This window comes from Phyllostomus hastatus, unplaced genomic scaffold (assembly GCF_019186645.2).
Source record: "Phyllostomus hastatus isolate PE091 unplaced genomic scaffold, TTU_PhHast_1.1 phas_scaffold_317, whole genome shotgun sequence".
NCBI lineage: Eukaryota > Metazoa > Chordata > Mammalia > Chiroptera > Phyllostomidae > Phyllostomus > Phyllostomus hastatus.
Window position 1 is genome coordinate 23240080 of NW_025334023.1, and position 23935 is coordinate 23264014.

Here is a 23935-nt window from a genome sequence, read left to right on the forward strand (position 1 = left end):
GAATCTTACCTTCTTTCCATCCTTTCTAAAATGTGGATAGTGGGGTGGAAGATCACAGTTAACACTATAAGTAGCCAAAGGATATCCCATCTCTTCTCTACTGGCTGCTAATGTAAATATCATACAATACTGTCTTGCTGTCTTAAATCATTTTGCCTTACTCCTCCAACTGATCACAAAAAAGAGTAGGGGGAAGTTGTGAATACCAGGATACACAAAGGAGACTGCACCACTGAATCTCACAGGTATTCTACCACAGAAGTTCACACCATAATCACAGGGAACCAGAACAGATCAATTTAAGAAACAGAAGCTAACAAGAAGAATCCCACGAACAATGAGAAAACAAACAAACAATCTCCAAATGAAAGGAAAAGAGAAAGCCTCAGAAAAAATGATAAATGAAATAGAGGCAACTAAACTATCAGCAATTGGGTTCAAAACAATGATTATCAGGAAGCTCAATGAACTCACAATGAGCTACCAGAAACTAGAGGGAAGCTACAACAACCTCACTGCAAACTATATAAACATGAAAAAGGAAATAGAAACTCTCAACAAGGGCCAAGAGGAAATGAAGAATACCATTTCTGAACTAAAGAACACAGTAGAAGGAATGAAAAGCAGGATTGATGAGGCAGAAGATAGGATTAGAGAGTTAGAGGACAAAGTAGAAAAGAACATCCAGAAAGAGCTAGAAAAGGAAAAGAGGCTCAGAAACAATGAAGAGGGATTAAGAGAAATGCAAGACAATATGAAATGTAATAATATCTGTATAATAGGTACAGAAGCAGAAGCAGAAGCAGAAGAAGAAGAGCAAGGGATAGAAAAAATATTTGAAAAAGTAATGATGGAAAATTTCCCTAATTTAGTGAGAGAAAAAGTCACACAAATCCAGGAAACACAGAGAGTTCCAATCAAGAGGAACCCAAAGAGGCCCACCTCAAGACACATCTTAATTAAAATGGCAAAATTTCAAGACAAAGAGAGAATCTTAAAGGCAGCAAGGGAGAAACAGGAAGTAACATACAAGGGAGCCCCAATAAGGCTAACAGCTGACTTCTCAATGGAAACACTCCAAGCCAGAAGAGAATGGCAAGAAATATTCCAAGTGATGAGAACCAGAGGTCTGCAACCAAGGCTACTTTACCCAGCAAGGCTTTCAATCAAGATAGAAGGCCAAATAAGAAGCTTCCCAGACAAAAGAAGTCTAAAAGAATACACCTGTACCAAAACAGCTCTGCAAGAGATGCCAAAAGGACTGCTTTAAGGAGAGGAAGGAAAAGAGAGAGAGAGAAAAACACATATACATAAAAGACAATGAATAAGTACCTATCAATAATAACCTTAAAGGTAAATGGATTAAATGCTCCAATCAAAAGACATAGAATAGCTGAATGGATAAGAAAAAATGACCCACACATATGCTGCCTACAAAAGACCCACCTCAGGATAAAAGACCTGCACAGGCTGAAAGTGAGGGGCTGGAAACAAATCTTCCAAGCAAATGGACAGCAAAAAGAAGCCAGGGTAGCAATACTCATATCATACAAAATAGACCGCCAAAAAAGGTCCATAAAGAGATACCTAGAAGGTCACTTCATAGTACTCAAGGGAAGAATCCACCAAGAAGACATAAATATTGTAAATATATATGCACCCAACATAGGAGCACCCAAATACATTAGGAAAATCTTAGAGGACTTGAATAAAGATATGGACAGCAACACAATTGTAGTGGGGGATTTTAACACCTCACTATCAAAAATGGACAGATCTTCCAAACAATATATCAACAAAGATATTGTGGAATTGAACAATACCCTTGATGAAATGGACTTTACTGATATATACCGAGCCCTCCATCCCAAAGAAGCTAAATACACATTCTTTTGAAATGTACATGGAACATTTTCAAAGATAGACCACATGATAGGACACAAAACAAGCTTCAAGAATTTCAAAAACAATTGAAATCATACCAAGCATTTTCTCAGGTCACAAGTGACTGAAGCTGGAAACCAACCCCAGGAAAAAAACCTAAAACACTCAATATCTTGGAGATTAAATAGCATGCTATTAAACAATGAATGGGTCAAGAATGATATTAGGGAAGAAATCAAAAGGTTTCTGGAAACAAATGAAAATGAACTCACAACAACCCAAAACTTATGGGACACAGCCAAGGCAGTCCTGAGAGGGAAGTTCATAGCGATACAGGCCCACCTAAAAAAGTTAGAAACACTTCAAACAAGCAACCTAACCCTATGTCTGCAAGAACTCGGGGAACAACAACAAAGACAGCCCAGAGCAAGCAGAAGGAAGGAAATAACCAAGATCAGAGCAGAATTCAATGGCATAGAGACTAAAAGCACAATTCTAAGGATCAATGAATCCAAGAGCTGGTTCTTTGAAAAGATAAACAAAATTGACAAGCCTTTAAGCAGACTCATCAAGAAAAAAAGACAGAAGACCCAAATAAACACAATCAGAAATGAAAGAGGAGAGATTACAATGGATACCACAGAAATACAAAGGATTGTAAGAAATTACTATGAAGAACTGTATGCCAAGAAATTTGAAAACCTAGGTGAAATGGACAAATGTCTAGAAAAATATAATCTCCCAAAACACAATGAAAAAGAAGCAGAAAGCCTGAACAGACCAATAACAGCAAAAGAAATTGAAGCAGTAATCAAAAAACTCCCAACACACAAAAGCCCGGGACCAGATGGTTTCACAGGAGAATTCTACAAAGCATTTAAGGAAGAGCTAACCCCTATCCTTCACAGACTATTCCAAAAAATCCAAAAAGATGGGAGACTCCAAACTTTTTATGAAAACAACATCATCCTAATTCCAAAACCAGATAAAGACACAACAAAGAAAGAAAACTTCAGGCCAATATTGCTGATGAACATTGACGCTAAAATCCTCAACAAAATACTGGCAAACCGCATCCAACAATACATTAAAAAGATCATACACCATGACCAAGTGGGATTCACTCCAGGGATGCAAGGATGGTACAATATTCGCAAATCAGTAAATGTAATACATCACATAAACAAAAGCAAAGACAAAAAACCACATGATCATATCAATAGATGCAGAAAAAGCATTTGATAAGGTACAGCACCCATTTATGATAAAAACACTCAGCAAAGTGGGAATAGAGGGAACATTCCTCAACATAATAAAGGCCATAATGAGAGACCTATAGCCAACATCATACTCAATGGGCAAAAATTAAAATCTTTTCCACTAAGATCAGGAACAAGACAAGGCTGTCCACTTTCACCACTTCTATTCAATATAGGACTGGAAGTTTTAGCCACAGCAATCAGACAAGAAAAAGAAATAAAAGGCATCCAAATCGGAAAGGAGGAAACAAAACTGTCACTGTTTGCAGATGACATGACAGTGTACATAGAAAATCCTATAGACGCCACCAAAAAACTGCTTGACCTAATAAATGAATTTGGCAAAACAGTGAGATACAAAGTCAATATCCAGAAATCAAAGGCATTTCTGTACACCAACAATGAAAGAGCAGAAGCAGAGATCAAGGAAAAAATCCCATTTGAAATAGCAAAAAGAAAAATAAAATATCTAGGAATAAACCTAACCAAAGAGGTAAAAGACCTGTATTTAGAAAACTACATAACACTGAGGAAAGAAATCAAGCAAGACACAAACAAATGGAAACATATACCATGCTCATGGATTGGAAGAATTAATATCATCAAAGTGTCCATACTACCCAAAGCAATTTACACATTCAATGCAATACCTATTAAAGTGCCAATGGCATATTTCAAAGACATAGAACAAACACCTCAAAAACTTATATGGAATCATAAATGACACCGAATAGCTCTGCAATTTTGAGAAAGAAGAATAAAGTAGGAGGGACCACAATACCTGACACTAAACTATTCTACAAGACCACTGTAATCAAAACAGCCTGGTACTGGCATGAAAACGGGCACATGGACCAATGGAACAGAACAGAGAGCCCAGAAATAAATACAAGTCTCTACAGTCAATTAATATTTGACAAAGGAAGCAGCAACATAAAATGGAGTAAAAATAGCCTCTTCAACAAATGGTGTTGGGAGAACTGGACAGCTACATGCAAAAAAAATAAAACTCGAGCACCAACTTACACCTTATACAAAAATAAATTCAAGGTGGATAAAAGACTTAAATATAAAATGTGACACTATTAAAGTCCTAGAGGAGAATGTAGGTAGGAAAATCTCAGATATTTCACGCAGAAACATTTTTACTGACATGTCCCCTAGAGCAAGGGACATAAAGGAAAGAATAAACAAATGGGACCTCATCAAAATAAAAAGCATTTGCACAGCTAAAGAAAACAGTATCAAAATTAAAAGACAACCAACTGTATGGGAAAACATATTTGCCAATGATACCTCAGACAAGGGTTTAATCTCCAAAATATATAAAGAACTTACATGACTACACTCTAAGAAGACAAGCAACCCAATTAAAAAATGGGCAAAGGACTTGAACAGACACTTCTCCAAGGAGGACATACAGAAAATACAAACACATGAATCGATGTTCAATATCGCTAGCTATCAGAGAGATGCAAATTAAAACCACAATGAGATACCACTTCACACCAGTCAGAATGGCCATCATAAACAAAACAACAAACAACAAGTGTTGGAGAGGTTGTGGAGAAATGGGGACTCTAGTGCACTGTTGGTGGGACTGCAGACTGGTACAACAACTATGGAAAGCGGTATGGAACCTCCTCAGAAAACTAAAAATGGATCTGCCTTTTGACCCTGCAATTCCACTGCTGGGACTCTATCCTAATAACACTAAAACACCAATACAAAAGAACCTATGCACCCCAATGTTCATAGCAGCACAATTTACAATAGCTAGGTGCTGGAAGCAACCTAGATGCCCATCAATAAATGAATGGATCAAAAAACTATGGTACATTTACACAATGGAATTCTATGCAGCAGAAAGAAAGAAGGAGCTCCTACCCTTTGCAACAGCATGGATGGAGCTGGAAAGCATTATGCTAAGCGAAATAAGCCAGTCAGTGAAAGACAAATACCATATGATCTCACCTTTAACAGGAACCTAAACAACAAAATGAAGAAACAAGCAAAATATAACCAAAGACACTGAAATAGAGGACAGGCTGACAGTGACCAGAGGGGAGAGAAGAGGGAATTTCAGGGGAGAATGGGAAGGGTTTACAGGAACAAATTTAAAGGACACATGCACAAAAACCAGGGGGAAGGTGGTAATGGGAGGGAAGTGTGGAGGGTTGGATGGGTGGGCTGGATTGGGAGTAAAAGGGAGAAAACTGCACTTGAACAGTGATTAAAAAATAAATAAAAATTGTTTTAAAAAAAAGCTTGTTTAGAAAAAAAGTACAAAGTAGCCCTGACAAAATTTAACCGCTTATATGTTCTAAGTTTCAATGCAAAGCAGTGACACTCACTCATTTCTGCCTCTAGAGTCCACCTATCCCATTTCTATACTTTATGCTGGCTCTCTGATCTTAAATAGACAGCTAGATATTTCTCAAGCAAAGTGGGTTTATTCAGGAAAAACAGAGAATTGCAATTCAGAACATGCAGTCTAATGGAAAACTGTGTACAAGACCGAAGGACAAAGGAAAGGATCATTCTTTTATACAAAAAAGAGGAAGTTCAGAGGGAATATTATTAACAGATTCCAATGGAGAAAACTGTAAGTTTAAAGTGTAGTGGCTTTTCACGAGCTGAGTTTTAACAGACACATTGGCTGTACGATTGCCGAGTGAAAAGATCACACATTTTCTTCTTGTTGAAGTAGTAGAGCAGGAAAACATCTTTCTGCTGGAGTGGAAGTCTTTCTCTGTGTCAGGTAACTGACACAGAGGAGTAGGGCAAACTTCACAACTGCTCTCTCAGATTCTCTCTTCTGGCAGATTCAGGTCCTGGGTGCATCCTTGGGGAAATCTACATCTAAGTTTAGCATGAGTGTTATATGTAGTCACAGCACTTTTTATTTTTTCTTTTAAAGCACATATCACAATGGTAGCTAATTATACATTTATCTATAAAATATCTGTTTCTTTCTGGATTGTAAGTTCCAAAAAGAAAGAATCTAAGTTCTCTTGCCCATGGATATATCACCTACCTTTAGCATAGTGTCTGCAAATATAGGTACTCAGCAATTATTCATTTAATAAAATAATAAATTTCCATATAGTTTTATTTATTTTTGCACAGTGTAATTTTGTATTGTTTATGCTATTATAGTTGTCCCATTTTTTGAGGAAATCCCATACTGTTTTCCACAGTGGCTACACCAGTCTTCATTCCCACCTACAGAGCATTGGGGTTTCCTTTTCTCCACATCCTCACCAGCACTTGTTCTTTGTTGATTTATTTATTTTAATTATATTTTATTGATTATGCTATTACAATTGTCCTGACTTTTCTCCCTTTGCCCCCTCCACCCAGCACTACCCCCCACTCCCTCAGGTAATCGCCCCACCATTGTTCATGTCCATGAGTCATGCATATAAGTTCTTTGGCTATTCTACTTCCTATACTGTTCTTTACCTCCCCAATGCTATTCTGTAACTACCTATTTTTATTTCTTCATCCCTTCACCTCTTCACCCATTCTCCCCCATCCCACTCTCATCTGGCAACCATCAAAAAGTTCTCTGTATCCATGATTTTGTCTCTGTTCTTCTTGTTTGCTTAGTTTGTTTTTTAGATTCAATTGTTGAAAGGCATGCATTTTTTTCCATTTTATTGTTCATAGTTTTGACATATTTTTCTTAAGTAAGTCCCTTTAACATTTTATTTTATTTATTTTTTTAAAGATTTTATTTGTTTATTTTTAGAGAGGGAAGGGAAGGAGAAAGAGAGAGAGAAAGAAACATCAATGTGCGGTTGCTGGGGGTCATGGCCTGCAACCCAGGCATGTACCCTGACTGGGAATCGAACCTGCAACACTTTGGTTCGCAGCCCGCGCTCAATCCAATGAGCTACACCAGCCAGGGGAACATTTTATATAATAATAGTTTAGTGGTGATGAACTCCTTTAGCTTTTCTTGTCTGGGATGCTCTTCATATGCCCTTCAATTCTAAATGATATCTTTGCTGGGTAGAGCAATCTTGGCTGTAGGTCCCTGCTTTTCATGTCTTTGAATATTTCTTGCCACTCCTTTCCAGCCTACAAAATTTCTTTAGAAAAATCAACTGACCATCTTATGGGAACTCCCCAGTAGGTAACTCTCTTCTGTTCCTACTTTTAAGATTTTCTCTATCTTTAACCTTTGGCATTTTAATTATGATGTGTTTTGGAGTGGGCCGCTTTGCACCCACCTTGCTTGGGACTCTGTGCTTCCTGGACTTGCATGTGTATTTCCTTTCCCAAATTAAAGAAGTTTTCTTCCATATTTTTTTCAAATAGACTTCCAATGCCTTGCTCTTTCTCTTCTCCTTCTGGTACCTCTAAGATGTAAATGTTGGGCGTCTTGAAGTTGTTCCAGGTGCTGCTTTACTTTCCTCATATTTTTGGATTCTTTTTTCTCTTGTAGTTCTGATTGGTTATTTTTTTTTTTTGTTTCCTTATGTTACAAATCATTGATTTGATTCAAGAATCAAATGAGCCACACTTCATCCACTCTACTGTTGTTTCCTGTAAATTGTTCTTTATTTCAATTAGTGTATCCTTCATTTCTGGATGGATCTTTTACATGCTGCTGAGGTCCTCAGTAAACTCCTTGAACATCCTTATAACCAGTGTTTTGAACTTTGCATCTGATAGATTGCTTATCTCCATTTTGTTTAGTTCTTTTTCTGGAGCTTTCATCTGTTCTTTTATGTAGGCTATGTTTCTTTATCTCCTCATTTTGTCAGCCCCCTGTGTTTGTTTCTGTGTATTAAGTAGAGCTGCTTTGACTCCATGTCTTGGTGGTGTGACCTAATGTAGTAGGTGTCCTGTAGGGCCCAGTGGCACAGCTTCCCCTATCACCTAAGCTGCATACTCAAGGTACACCCTTCATATGGGCTGAGTATACCCTTCTCTTCTGGTTGAGCCTTGGTTGCTGTTGGCAGATCAATGGGGGGGGATTTACCCAAGCCAGTCAGATACAAGGACTGGTGGTGACCACTGCCCACCAACCTCCACCTCCATGGAGGATCACCTGTGCAGGGGCAGGGTGGTGGTTCTCTGACATGGTCTACAGCTGTTCACTGGGTGCGCTAGCCTTGGGGTTTTCAGGGTGGTGCAAGCCAAGGTCAGACCTCACATATGTTTTGCCTGGGGCACCCTGGCTGAGCTCTAAAGCAATGTGAGATGGCTGATACTTGTGCTGGGCTTGGAGATTCCCAGGCAAAGCCAAACTGTGAATCTAAGCTGGCTGCTGCTATTGCCAGACCTGCACCTCACTGAGCTAGCTATTGCTTATTTGATAGAATTTTGGAAGTTGTGCAGCATAAACCAAGACCAGCCATTCATATAGAAAACCAGTTTGTATGGGCCCATACATTGGGTGGGGCAGAATCTCGGGGGATCTCTAAGGTGGGTCAAACAGTGTTAGCCAGGTTGATGGAGTCTCAGGTAAGACACCAGCTTGCCAGGCTGTGGAGGTGGGGGGTGTTTAGAAAAGTGACAATGGCCTCTGCTCACCTTGATGCCAATTACTTTAGTTTTTCCTTGTATACCACTGGTGCTTTTGAAGCTGTTACCCTGGTGCTGGAGCTCAGAGAAAGTGAGTCTGAGTAAATCTGTGTGTGGTTCTGTGAGAGAAATTGCTTGGGGCTCTAGCAGTTTCTTCAACCGACTCAGTCCCCACTGGTTTTTGCAGCCAGAAGTTGTGGGGTCTTATCTTCCTGGCACTGGAACCCTTGTGTGGAGCTGGGACTCCTCACTCCCAGGATATCCCTTTTGAAATTTTATCCACAACATGTGGGTGTGGGAGTAGCCTGTTCCATGTCTGAGCTCCTTCTATCTGTCTGGATGGATATGGTTTCTTTAATTCTGTAGTTATCAGATTTCTCTTCAACTTTATTTTGTAGTTGTTAGACTTCCATTGGACTCAATTTCTAGTGGTTCTGAGTGACAGTTGTTCTATATTTTACTTGTAATTTTGATGTGGTTTTGTGAAGAGGCTAGCTATGTCTGCCTCTACCACTGGAAGTGTTGATTTATTAATAATTGCCATTTTGGCAGGTGTGAGGTAATATGTCACTGTGGTTTTAAATAAGAAGCATAACGTAGGGGATTCTGGACAATCTTATTTTTAAAATCTCTTTTGTACCATTACCTAAGTATGTTCTTATAGGAAAATTTCAAATTTCTGAGCTTTATTTTGGCATAATTTATCCAAATGTTTACTAAAATATTTTAAAGTCATTTTATGTTCAGAATGTATCTGGTAAATAAATATTAACTGAAAGTAGCTAATTATTGTTCCATAATTTGGGGGGAGATATCATTAGAAAGTATCTACCATTTTATAGATAAACAGTTAATATTCTGAATTGTTATTGGAAACCAGTACAAATAGAATTCAGTGTAAAGCCAGAATCAGGAGCTCCTGTTTTGGTGTCCGAAAGACATGAACTTTGACTGAGACTGCCTTAACATTTCCCTCAGCCTGACTAAATGTTATACAGGTTTCTTCCTCAATATAGGTCCTTGACTTCCCTTTTTGAAGAACATTTACTTTAGAAAACTTGCACTCATAAATTATTTCTCTGCCCATTTGAAATGTATATAAATCTTCTAGACTCTTGTCAGTTTTATGACCCACAGAATGTCTTTGTCAAGGACTGGGAATCATCTCTTTGGAATGTAATTATAAGGGAAGAGAGCAGTCCTATTTTCCAGTTGATGTGGAAGGGCAGGAGCCTAACTTTGATGGGTGCCATTTATTGAAAACAGATAGCCTAATTCCTGAAGGAAAAAAAAAAACAACAACAAAAAACTTTGCAAACTAAGGGAAACAATTCACTCAACACATCCTATTGATCAACTCTTTCCTAATGTCCTCCATACTTTAGCATTAGCTCACCCAGTGCTTCAAAACCTTCCTATATTTTGTTACAGTAGAGTTGAGTTCACTCTTTCTCCCTTATTGCAATAGCCTTGAGGAGAGCTTTCCTTGCCTGTTTAACTTTGTCCAGTGCAAGAAATTTGGTAACCATGAGCACTAGAAAAAGTTACTTTGCACTCTAAGCCCTCATCTTCTGGTTGATAATATCTGAATTATACATGTAATGAACCTAGCAGTAGTATGAGAATTATATGTGTAAAGGGCTTAACACAAACCTTGTGTGATATATTATAAACTCTGGTTAATGATTAACTAATTAAACAAAGCATATCATATAATTGTCAGTATATAATCTCTTCTTATTGAATCAGCTGTTTTAGGATCTGAAGACAAAATATAATGTTCTAAAAATGAAAATAATTATGGGCATTTAAAACAAATATGGAGCTATATGTGTTTTTTAAGCTGAGAGTTCTGAGTAGTATGATCAGGGATAGTCTTGAATGACAATAAATAGAAAGTTCTCACAATTATTCTGAATTAATTGATAAAAGGGAATGTGAGAATAATAACATGGGAAAAAAAAACAAAATTAATTAGTTTTCTGGCCATATGATTTGGGCAAACATTAGCATTATGATCCCAGTTTTTTCAAGGATTGTAGTCATATCAAAACCCATAGACAAATAGGATTCTGAAAGATAAGGTCCATAATGTCTACTGCAAACTACTATTAGATAATATCATCAGCCTTAAGTTAATAAAGGTATTTAGAAAATTGAACATCAGAAATTAGGATAATAGTTTATTGCCAAGTCTATTCCTTTTTATCTCAATTTATGCCAACAGGTTCATTGATATCTTAATCTTCCCTCTAATTGCCTATAATGGTTACAGTCTATGATATTCATAGTTGAGTGTTAATGATCTTAATCAATTTCTTTACATTCCAATATTAAGTGTCCTTTCTCCCTCCCCCGTATCTCTCTTTTTTTGACAGATATACTCTGAAATATTCTTAGTTGGATAATCTTAATGTATTGCTTCTTTAGAAATTGCTCATGTTATTACATTTTCCATAACTGTACACCTGTGTTACACAAATAGTAATGTGTATCAAATTCATATTTCTGGATACTTACTATCTTTCTTTTTACCTCCTTTTATATTTGATCACTATATGCCAATTTACATATTAAAAAATGTTCTTTCTCTAGCCTGCAATGAAAAGAAATAATGGAAGAAAGCACTATGTTGTTTTAACATTATCAGTTCCAAGTTTAAGATCAAATTCTTTCTTTCATATTAAAAGAATCTAATATCAGACAAAACTAAAATTACAGGATTTTATGTTCTTTTAAAATTTTTCAAATCTTTTAAACTTCATGAATAGTTGTTTTTAAATTTTGCAGTGTAGATCATTCTAGGCCAGGATAATTATGAGTTGTTTGAAAATCATCTGAAATGACAACAGCCCATATTTTGACTGACAAGGCAGGTTTTATAGCACGGCAAATGTATTATACTGGTTATTTGTCTCCTCATTGTGCTGAAAATGCCAGCTTATTAAATCCTTAAAATGTGTTTTAGAATTGCATGATTAAATCTTATCAGGTAATTTTAAACCTTTAGTGGCATAATACCACAAAAAAGCATTTTAATATCTTTGATTTTATTCTTTCAAAAACAAATTTTTTTTTAGTGTAAATATCCCTGCTTACTCTGGGTCCTGTCTGTCCATATCACAATGTGACAGCATTCAGACTTGTTATCTGCAAAGGCAGCGTGTCTGCTATTTGTCACCAAGCAACATTCAGAAACAATTTCCCCTTTTCTATTATCATGCAAAATGCGTTCAGGACAAGAAATGCACACAGAGAAAATTACTCCTCTGGTGAGATATTTTGACACAAAAATCTTTTCTTGTCAAAGATGAAAAGCACCTTGTCACTCACTTCTAATTACTGCCTCATTTCTCTCAATGTACAGAGGAGCCAACTCCCTGTGGCGACGTCACAGAGGCAGTTACCAACATGCAGAGTTGGATGTGGCCTGTGAGCAGGGTTCACAGGGCTCAGCTAGGTCTGAGTCAAAGCACACTTACATGGGTGATCTGTAATTATAACTATTAATCTTCTTTAAAATTGAAGACAGGGCATTTTGTCTTTTTGCATAAATTATTGCTATTTCATCTTTGTTATCAAGGGACTCCTTCCTTCCCCAGCATTTTCAGATAAGACTATGGCATTAAAGTGTACTGATTACCAATATTCACATTTTGAGAATAATTTGGAAGATTTTTAAACTTATTAAAATAAAGCATTTCCTGTCCTGTGATTGTAATTAATATCCATAGCCAAATGAGTTAGTCAGGAATGGAGTGGTGTGAACGTTGAGCTGAGATGCAAAATTATTAACTACATTTGAAAATTAGTTCCTTAGAAGAATTATAATTCTGGGCACTTGTTTACAACAGATTTTCCAGGAGAGGCATTATAAAACAAAGGAAGAAAAATAATCATTAGCAAGTAAAACAGCAATAATATTAAGGCTTTTGGTAATTCCACCTTGTATTGAAGACAGATATATAGGGAGGATCTGTTAGCAATGAGGGTGGATGGGATTCTGGAACCTCAGGGTTTTTCTCTGGCACCTTTAAGTTTATTATGTCATTACCAAACTTTTTGTGATACCCTTTCCCCTAGGTCAACCCTGAAAAAACAGGATTTCTAAGGAAAATCATCCATATTATATTAGCAAAGGAGTATAGGGGAAGAATTGCTTTACTGTCATTTGCATTAAGCTGTTTTTCATTCATATCAGTTATGCAACATTTGATTAGCTGTTTCTCACAAAGAAGGTAATGTATTCATACAGCAACCCTTTACTGAGGGGCTGTTATGTGTCAGATTCCATACCATACTATGCATGAGTAATACTGAGATAAATTGTGTTTCTGATGAAAGCTATTCCATACTTCATTTATTTAGAAACATATAAAGGTCCAGCTCAGCTTATACCCAGCTTCTGATACAAAGTGGGCACTTAATAGAATATTTCAAATGAAATAAAATGGATTAACAAAGCCATTCTGTATATACCCAGTAATACACTGGATTAGCTCTAAACCTGTCTACAATTGTTTTCTCTTTTTTAATACGTTCTTCGAGATCATATGATAAAACAGAAAGTTCATAAAATTTGAGGCAGAAGGCTTAGAGGCAGGTTTGTGATAAAAGTGCAAACTTAGAAAACTCAACTATTTTTACCTATTATGACAATATTAGTTCTCATTTGTTGAATATTGATTATATATTAGACATGATGCTAAGTGTGTATATGTTTTACTCTTTAATTCCTGTAACTACTTTATCTGAAATGTACTGGTACCATACTCGCCTACAAATGAGATGGAAAATTGAGGGTTATAGTGATTAAGGATATTCTACAGTGTCATAGTGATAAGTAGCAGAGCTGGGAAACAGGGTAAAGCCAAGTCAATTCGACAGCAAAACCCACACTCCTATGTTTTGAGTCACGTGACCTCATTCTGCTGGTCTAATTTAGACCCTCATTTAGGTCTTCTTTTCATTTTAGCTACAGTCTCACAAGTAGTGTCTTTACCTTCAGTCTTTTCTCCCTGGAAAGTCATTCTTACTCAGTTGCCAGAGTGATCTACTTAAAATGTAGCTCTGACCATAAACCCTTGAGGTCTAAAATCTCTCGATAGCACATTGTGGACATGTCAAGAGGAGAAAGTCTCTAAAGTATAAATGCCCACCTTTACCATGGCTCACTTAACCCCTGCACAGGGTCATTAATCTCAGCAAATCTTCCTTATCCTTTTTTTTTTCCAGCAACCTCACTATCTTTTTACACATGCCTTATAATTTAATCAAGCTATGAAATAAAGGTATCTTGTTTTTGCAATGATTGGAGAGCTCTGTTCAAATTTGAATCCAATTTTTCACAAAATCTTTATATTCTGACATCATAGGCACTATTAATGCTTAAAATATCAACTAGGCTTTAACCTTTGTTTGTCCTAGGAATTAAAATGGAATCACAGAAGGCTAAATCTTACCCTTATCTCTTTACTCAATTAACATGTTATTAAAAAAAGAAACAACGGGCCCAAAATGGAGTCACCTGGGTTAAACTCATGTCACCAAACCAAGATTTAATATGAGGGGACACACACACGCACACACACACACACACACACACACAACCTGGAATTATCTTTTAGAGGGTGGGTCCCCTGTAGTACAGTACTAGATGAGTGTTCTAGAAATCCTTCTGTATCAGTGTACCAGCTGGCATTATTGTGAAAGGCTGCAGTTGGCTTCAGTGAATTTTTTGGAAGACTCTTGCAACACTTTTGCCCATTTCATGATGGGTGATTTACAAGGGCACCTGGAGTGCTCCACAGTTTTTGACCAAAAATGGCATGACCCGCATGCCCCACTCTCCCTATTCACCTGATTTTGCCACCCCCAGCATTTTTTTTTATTGTTTCCCTGGATGAAAAGTTCCTGAAAATGAAATGTTTTGCTGATGTGGAAAAGGTGAGACAAGAAACAGCAGAAGCCCTAAAAAGCATCAAAATTGACGAGTTCAAAAACTGATTTGAGCAGTGAAAAAAAAGTCTCACTAGGTGTATTGCATCAAATGGAGAGTACTTTGAAGGTGACTGAAGTTTAAACATGGAAGAACACAGAATTTTTAATAAATAAATTCTGGGTTTTTGGGTCCTGTCTCGTACCCTACCTAATTGCAGTTTCATCCTACTCCAGTGATAAGATCTTTAACCAGTCAACCTAGAATTATGTGGTCAGCGCTAGTAAGGTAACAGCCCAATAGACATCTTTTGTCCCTTATAGGAAGGTGATCTTGCCTGAGGCAATGAACTCTTTGCTGGAAACTTTGTTTTCCCACCCCTTCCTGAATATAAAAATCTTTCATTTTGTACAGCTTTTTGGAGCTCTTTTCTATCTGCTGGATAGAATGCTGCCTAATTTATGAATCATGAATAAAGTCATAGATGTTTAAATTTACTCAGTTGAATTTTGTATTTTAACACAATCCATTTCTTCTGACAGAATTTCAGATGATAATCCTGAATTACCTGTACGCAAGGAGGTAGGAGTATATGAAAATATTTAGAAAACACCATGTGCACTTAAGTGAGCAAAATATGCTAAATATGTATTGAATAAATTATGAAAATTAGCATATTATGCTAATCAATCACTACCTGAGTATTTGAGTGATCATAAGAATTTATTACTGTTGTGAACTGGATACTTAAGGAAGTTAATATAGCATATTGATATTTCTGAGCATTACAAAAAAGCAATTCAATTTTGTTAAAACCATCTAATTAAAAATTTTTGATTTATATAAAATCCCTTTTATCATTATTAATATTGCATCATTCATAACTTTTATCAAAAATATATTTTATTTTATAGCCCCCTAAGCCTTGTGGCATTTTTCCATGAATATTCACTATTTTAAAATATAAAGATTTTTGAGCCTTTTTAGTAAGCATAACAAACTGGAAAGTGATAAACCTCTGTTTTCTTTTGCTCAAGGCATTTTATAATTATGTTCTCATTTAATTTTCTTTTTTTCATGTGAAGGAAAAAGGAACTTTCTTCTGATTCACAAGCAATAAAACAGAGGTCTGATGACAGCATTTAGGTAAGAGACAAACATGTCTATTCTACTTGTAAAAGAAACGAACAGTCACACTGTTAAAGATCAATCCTTATTTGTACCTGTGATGGAAATCATTATTTGTTCAAAATTATTTGTTCCCTCTTTGCCCTAGACATTTTCTTGCCCCATTAACCTTGGATGTGACCAAGGGATTTTCTTTGAGCAAAGAAATATAGATGAAACTGACAGTGGGCTAATGTGTAGGAAAAGGTTCGGGGGAATAGTGAGCAATTTTGTCTGCCCTCCTGGTGTTGTCCTCTGACACTCTGGTGCCAGCAGGGCTGTCCCTCAGCATGGGTCCCAGATGCAGAAAAACATGGAGGAGTTTCATACCATTACAGAACCTGGGGCTCTAGCCCTAACCTAGGGCTGGCATAATATGAACAACAAATAATTGCATATTGTAACATTGAGTTTGTTATTTTGCTACATAACCTTGTAAAAGATGACTAGTAGTATTTCCTTTCTACTTCTATTTACAAATTGACATCAGTTTCTACATTTTACATGACATATTATAGTACAACAAATACTCTTAGTAAAAAAAGAGTTTGGTTATTCAAATTATGAAGGAATACGTTTAAAAATAAATAAATGTAATAAAAAATAAATTTGGGAGTATATTTAAACAATGAGAAAAATGACTTGAACACTGGAAATTATAAAGCTTTGCTAAAAAATTAAAGATGGTATAAATAAATAAAAAGATATTCTGTGCTCATAAGTGGAAGGCTTCATATTGTTACAATGACAGTGCTACCCAAAGCAAGCTACAGATTTAATGCAATCCCTATCAATATCCTATTGGTGTCAGGCCTTTTTTGTATGCTTGGTTTTCGAAAAGAGGAAAACCCATGCTAAAATTCATATGAAATCTCAAGGGACTCTGAATAGTTAAGACAATTTTGAAGAAGAATAAAGTTGGAGGACAACTACTTTTTGATTTTAAAACATGCAGCTACAGTAACAAAAAGAAGTGTAATATTGCCATAAAAACTGACATACAGGCCTACAGAATAAACTAGAGATTCTGGGAATTAATCTTTATATTTTTAGTCAATTGATTTTGACAAGGGTATCAATGGGAAAATGCCCATCTTTTCAATAAATAATACTAGAAAAACTAGATATATGCATGCAAAAAAATAAAGTTGGACCCTTACTCTATACCACATGTAAAAATTAACTCAGAATAAATCAAAGACCTTAACATAAGAGTTGAAATTATAAAACTCTTAGAGGAAATCATAGTGGAAAATCTTTATAAACTCAAAACTTTCAACAACTTCTTGGATATGTATCCAAAAGCACAAGCAACAAAAGAAAATATAGATTGAATTATTACCAAAATTAAAAACTTTGTGCATCAAAAGTTATCGTCAAGAGAGTGAAAAAGGCAACCCATAGAATGGGAAAAAATTTTGCAAATCACATAACTGATAAAAGATTTTTATTTAAAGTTTATAAAAAGCCTACAATTCAATGACAACAAAATAATTGAATTACAAATGGACAAATGACCCTGGCTGGCTAACTCAGTTGGCTAGAGCATCATTCTGATACATCAAGGTTGTGGGTTCAATCCCCAATTAGACACATATAAGAATCAACCAATGAATGCATAAATAAGTAGAACAACAAATTGATGTTGTTTTTCTCTCTCCTCTCTCTCTCTAAAATGAATCAACAATTTTTTAAAAAATAGGCAAACTATTTGAATAATCTTTTCTCCAAAGAGGATATGCAGATGGCCAATAAGCACATGAAAAGATGTTTAACATCCCTAATCATTAGACAAAACCACACTTTTAGGTGTGATACCCTTGCACATCTATTAGGATGGCTATTATTTAAAAAATGAAAAATAACATGTAAACAAGGATGTAGAGAGATCAGAACCTATGGGCATTTCTGGTGGAAATATAAAATGGTCTAGCTACTGCAGAATGGAGTATTGAGGTTTTTCAAAAAGTTAAACATTGAATTTCTATATGATCCAGGAATTGCACTCATAGGTACATACCCATCATTATTTACAGCACTTAAAAGGTGAAAACAATACAAATAATGGATAACTGTATACTCAAAATATGGTATTTACATATGAGAGGATATTATTCAGCCCTGAAGAGCAGTGAAATTCTGATGCATGCTACAACTTGGATGATCTTTGCTGACATCAGGAAGTGAGCAAGTGACAAGAGGACAAGAGAACTATGTGACTCCATTCATATGAGTCACTTAGACATTCATAGACACAGAGAGTGGAACATATATTACTAATGGCTGGGGAAAGAGGGAATGGGGTTATTGTTTAATACCTACCTATATTATTAATAACTGTAACTATATTATTATAGTTATAGTATAATTATATGATTATGATAACTTTATTATTAGCAGCTATAAATATATTGGCATTCTGGGATGATGTAAAAGTTCTGAAAATAGTGATGATGAATGGTCCTAATGCCACTGAATTGTACAGTTAGAAATGGTTAAAATGGTAATTTTGTTATGTATGTTTTACCATAGTTTGTACATACGTCCAAAATATAGGTCAAAATATTTATTGAGTGTAATATTATATTCCAGGTGCTGGGCTCAGCACATACTGATATTATTTTATTTGGTGGTCACAAAACCTCTATGAGAGGATATTTTTCCTGCTGTGACTGACGAGGAACCTGAGAGTAAGGGGTGCTAAAGAACTGACTGCAGTTACACAGCTGTGATGTGACAGAGCCCAGAGTCTAATCCTTGGGCACCTGAACACAGCACTTGATATTCTTTGGCTTCACATAGTGTCTCCCAAATAAACCTTTTAATCCCCACCCTTACTCCCTGAATACCAAATGTTTTAAAGGGTACAAACTCGTTTTTCTTGTCTTTTATTGTTTAAGGACATGACACATGCTGGCTCATTTAATCCTCACAAGTTTGTAAACCCTTTTTTATTTTTTAATTCACAGATATAAAAAGTGAAATTTACTACCTGTTACTCTCTATAATGATAAAACAGAAAGTTAGGAAGAGACTGTTTTTGATGAAGTAATTATAACCGCTGGCTTTAAAGTGAGACTGTTGGTTTAGTCTCAGCTCCACAGACTAATTTCCTAGGTACATGAGCAAGTTATTTAACCTATTTGTGTATCAGTCCACTCATCTTCAAAATAGAGATGACAGAAAAACCTTCTCCCTATGATTTATGTGAAGATAAATGAAATTAACTTAGTAAAGTGTTGAAATCCACATCTGGCACAGAATAAGCACAAAGTAACATTAGCTATTGCCTTTATCCTTGTTCCTCAAGACCAGACTGCAGATATTTTTATTGGGTTAAATAATAACTTTTGGTTGAGAGTACAATTAGTGACTACCAAATACCAGTGATTTCACATACTAGATTGCATATATTAAGGGCATTATATTGTATACGTATTTGTTACATATTTGTGTCTCCACTAGAATGTACTTGAATATTAAAATGTTAGTTTATACTACCATTTATGGTTACAAAAACTATTTAGCCTTTGCATGGAAGATATTGTATAGTCAGTATTTGTTAATTTCATTAGAAATTATTTCGACTGAATTGGCTCTAAAACAAAATTTTGAAATTTAGAGAGAAAATTTAATTTTATATTTTACAACTACATTTCAGAGGTAATAGAATTGCATTAAAAGAGAATTTGATGAAATAACAAGTGAAAAAAGTTGAAAAAGAAATGTTAACATTTTTTACTCACCTGAGGTATGAAATGTATTTTCCACCTAGAATTTTTGTCTCTCTTTTTTAAATCACTGGATGGTGTTATTGAAACATAAGGTAAGGTAAGCTGTTGACCACATGAGGTATTTGTTGTATTAGGCAAAGCACACCGTAAACAAACAATCTAATATGTATTGATAAGTGCAAGTGAAGAAAAATAAATCATGTTAAGATTGATGAAAAGTGGAAATTGTGCTAGTTAAGATAACACGGTGAGGAAAGCCTTATCTGAAGAGCTAAATTTTCATTGGAGATTTAAATGAAATGAGAAGGCAAGCCAGGAGAATGCCAGGGGTTAAGAGGAGCCATTCTAGACAGCAGAGCTAATAGCGATTTTAAAGGTCTTGAGATAAGTACTCAAGGGACAGCAAGGAATCCTGTGTGCCTACATTACATTGAACAGAGGAAAAGGGAGGAAGGGTGTAAAGATAGCCAGGTACTGCAGACGATGAGGGGCCTGTGGTCTATGACAATGATGCTTTATGTTATTTTTTGTTATTTACAACCATGGCAAGGTTTTGAGCAGGCAGATATTATGGTCAGGTTTATGTTTTAAGAATCACTTTTGTTGCTCTGAGTTAAACTAAGGAAGTGGATGCAGAGAGAGCAGTTTGGAGATGTTTGCCATAGTTCAGGAGAGAGATGATTTTGTCTGGACCATAGTAAAGGATGTAAAAACAACGCCATATTGTAGAACACATTAAAGGTATTACTGTAAATATTTTCTTATGCTTCAATTATAGGGTGTGAGAAAAAAGGGAATCATTGATGTCCTCTCTGCTTTTTTTATTCTTCTCAATAAGAGGGTCATGGTAAAGTTTGTTTGCATTTAAGCAGTTCCAAGGTACCTTTCAAAAATTCTTAAAATGTACTAAAATCCTTATAGCAATTGTCACTTTCATCCGATCTTAAAGAATTTCTTCAAAACCTTTGTACTTGTCTAAATCTAAACCAGAATGCCTAGAACTTTAATTGATGATCAATTACATTGAAAAACATTTCAAAGTCTATAGTAAAGTATAGAATGCTGAGTGGCAGAGTTTATCATATCTCAGAGCTTCACTAATTTATTTTAAATAGTATTTTAATTAACTACTCATGCTTTTGTGTATTCATGTACCAGCAAAACTATACTAATTGGGCATTTATTCTGCTGAAAAAATATAATAGTGGACTCAGGAAAAGCCTAATTAATTAATTGTCCTTAAGAAATGAAAGCTAAGGGAGGTAATACAATGCCAATCTCATTTTGATTGACACCTTAGAATGTGTTATTATTTCTAAATACAGTATCAATGTATATTGCATATAAGCTTGAATGATTTTCTAGATGGACAAATTGGTATAATAAGACAAATACACATATCCATCAAGCAACCAAACTGAGAAACAACCTTCACATGTGTAAGCATTTATCTTTCAATAAGTTATTTATTAACAAGAACACCTCTACCACTGTATTGACAGATGTCAATAATAGATTCAGACTGATGGTATGTCTGAACACAGACATACACAGATATGATACAAACACAGATATGATATGGGTTTATGTGAAGTCTAGAGAGAGGGATTAGCAAAATTAGAACACAGCAGAAAGTCAATTGCATTTTCCAGTTGCAAATGTCCTGGTAATTCCCAATTACACTCGCTACTGAAACAGAGTTGCACAAGATAAGACTGAGTGAATGAGGAGCCCCTTTTTTGACTTAGTCTTAAATTCACAAGGCTAAGTCTGACTATGATACAATGTTTTCATGAATCATGGTCTAATACCAAAGAGACATACCTGCCTATGATAAAGTTAAACTTATAAATAGTAAGCGATTAACAACAATAATAAAATAGAACAATTATAATAGTAAGCTATAATAAAATTATATGAATGCGTTCTCTCTTTCTTTCTCAAAAATACCTTATTGCACTGTATTCACCCTTCTCCTTATGATGATAATAAGATGATGAAATGCCTAAGTGATGATGAGAGAAAATAAGGTAAATGACTTAAGCATTGTGACATAGCATTAGGTTCCTGTTGACCTTTTGTTCAGACTCATAGAGAACAGACTGACAGCTGTCAGAGGGGAAAGTAGTTGAGAGGCTGGGTACAAAATGTGAAGCAAAAAAAAAACAAAACACAACACAAACTCACAGACACAGACAACAGTATGATTCCCAGAGGGAAAGGGGATGGGGAGACATAGAAGAGGATAAAAGGGGAATAAATGGTGATGGAAGGAGACTTGGCTTGAGGTGGTGGACACACAATACTATACACAAATGATGTATTATAGAACTGGACACCTGAAACCTATATAATTCAATAAAAAATAATTTAAATTAAAAAAAAAAAGAAAACCAAAAGGATTATCTGCTTTGGGTGATCCTAGGTCATCAAGCCGTGGTGACGTTGATGGCTGGGTTGTCAGGAGCAGATGATGTCAGTGTTTGGGAACCCTTGAGAGTTGAAGGTTTTCTTTTGTTTTGTTTTTGTTTTTAATTGCTGAAACTTTTTTGGAAGAATATTGTAATTGGAAGTTGTTTTCTATTTCTTAAAGAAAATACTTTATGATTTCTCTTTGGCATATAAGAATTGTCATGGTCACTACCCTTCAGTGTTGTGGCCAAATAAGGATTAGTTGAACTCAAGCACTAGAAATAGCATGATGGTTAATCTGATAACCTAGGTAGCTCCTAAGTGACTAAGGGCTGGGTAGCATATACACTGTGGACACACTACACAAAGTTAAGACCACATCCCAGGTTGAATGGATTGGCATAGTATAAAATTTCATCATGCTACTCAGAATGGTGCACAATTTAACATGAACAGTGCAGTTTAAGGCTTACAAATTTTTTTTTTATTTCTGGGATTTTCCTTTTAATAGTTTCAAACCGCAGTTGACCATGGGTACCTAAAACTGCAGAAAGTGAAACCACAGATAAGAGGAGACTACTGTATATGTTGGACACCATAGCAATAGAATTTTCTACACTTCAACAGTCTCAGAGTTATAGCACCTAATACGAGTACTATTACTGCAAAGGTAAAACATATGCATAGACTTGAACAGAATCACCACTCACCACTCAACCTTTGAGATAAGCACATTCCTGAATTTCACTTTGTAGAACTAAAACAAGGGTCAGGCCCCAGAATTCTCTGAGTCATTCTATTCTACAAGGAGTACATATTCTACTAATAATTTGCAGAACATAAATGTAAATGAACTCACTTTTCATCAGTTTCAATGAGAAACCAAGTATTTATAAAATGAGAGCAATTCATATGGGGTTAAAGCAGGAATTAACAAGCTAGAAAGGAACAAAATTAGTAGTTGAGATAAATATCTACAATGGGCCTTAAATAGTGCTTCCATATTGCCATGGTCTGCAGGGTTTACAGGAAAACTTCAAGTTTTCTGAAGGCATGGGGATGGGTGGGGTTTGCTGGTGATGGCACAGAAGGAAGAATCTGCAGAAGATTCACAACCCAGGTCTCAAGGGATCTGTGGTATCAAAGAGAGGTTAAAGTGGCTCTTCCAGTCAGGGAGGGAAGACCGTCATTTTTAGGCATTGACAGAGTCACAAAACACCAGCAACCAAGAATAGAGATGATGCTGACAGGTGGGACAAGACACCTCAACCACACAGAGAGCACAAAGACCAGAGCCTTGCTCTCTGCTTCTCACCACCGTGAAAATATTTAAGCTCTTATCTGCTCCTAGAAACTTCCTGGAAAAAAGTGCTGAAAAATTATACCTCCTGCCTGGGCGAGTCAGGGAGTTCTGTGAACGCACTGAATAATTATACAGAAATTGTGGCAAGTAGAGAAGCCACTTTTATTTAGTAAGCTTATTTTTTTGTTTGTTTTGACTTTAGGGACAGGGTCTCCAAAGCAGCATAAGAACTGTTTTAGAAAACAAACTAAAATTTTGCTATATCTGACTTATCATAATTCAGTTTGTATTTTTCTACATAAGTTATCATTGCTTTTATGTAATTATAAGAACCAAGTCAGAAAAATAAATATATTATGCAAAAGAAGCAGTAAAAGTCATTTCAAATGCATTAATGTTCTCAAAATATTTGTCTATGCACAAGACAGTCAATTTGAAGAATGAAATACTTCAGCTATAATGTGCATTATAAATATATAACATTTCTTCCCAGATTGTGTTTTCAATACTCCAAGGTCACTCCACAGCTTTTCAGATAGGCAGGCTCTGTGGCAACAAAACAGACTCTTCCAAGAAGACTCGGGTCTATTCCTACTCTTGGATATTCACACAGCTCTTGTGTACATATCTGAAACACTGGATAATTCTGAAATTTCTAGTTTCATTTATGTTGGGCGTTAAATGTCTCAATCTGTGCTGT

General features: G+C 35.7%; 1 protein-coding gene across 1 annotated transcript in view; it reads right to left on the reverse strand.

Annotated features, from left to right (window-relative positions):
• The window catches only part of CNTN5 (contactin 5), an 893122-nt gene that overhangs the window by 839024 nt on the left and 30163 nt on the right, over window positions 1-23935 (reverse strand). The gene's annotated exons all lie outside the window — the stretch shown is intronic.